Below are 775 nucleotides of genomic sequence, written 5' to 3' on the forward strand. Positions count from 1 at the left end.
TGTAGGCACAATAGCCTAGTGGTTAGGGCAGCGGACTCGCGGTCGGAGGAACGCGGTTTCGATTCCAAGACCGGGCGTGTGTGTGTTTATTGAGCGAAAACATTTAAAGCTCCACTAGGCTCCGGCAGGGGGTAGTGACGAACCCTGTTGTACTCTTTCGCCCCAACTTTCTCTCACTGTTTCTTCCTGTTTCTTGAGTAACGATGCGATGGACTGGCGTCCCGTCCAGCTGGGGGGAACAAATTATATGTATACATATATATACATAAGGATTTACTTTTCGTAATGAGATAAAAAAAACCAAGGTTGTGTATATTTTAGAACATTTATAAGTAGAAGGTCTTACAGGTGTTTCCAAGATATTTATTATATCCCTTCATCGGAGACGGTGTGAGAGGGTAGTTAAGCAATAGTTAATTTAGGAATTAAATATTGCTTAACCACCCTCTCGTACCGTCTCCGATGAAGGGATATAATAAATATCCTGGAAACAGCTGTAAGACCTTCTATTTATAAATGTTCTAAAATATACACAGCCTTGACTTTTTATTTCACTACGAAAAGTACATCCTTATATACACACGCTGATATATGACCTACGCTGGATCCCTTATTCGCATAATCACCAAACCTGGAGCTTAACTATGGTCTATCCAAAGCGCTTACTCAGCATTATCTGAAACCTCTGGGTCTAATTGACACCACTACCGCTCATAACCTACATATATATACACACACACACACACATATATATATATATATATATATATATATA

This window comes from Octopus bimaculoides, chromosome 15 (genome assembly GCF_001194135.2).
Source record: "Octopus bimaculoides isolate UCB-OBI-ISO-001 chromosome 15, ASM119413v2, whole genome shotgun sequence".
Lineage (NCBI taxonomy): Eukaryota > Metazoa > Mollusca > Cephalopoda > Octopoda > Octopodidae > Octopus > Octopus bimaculoides.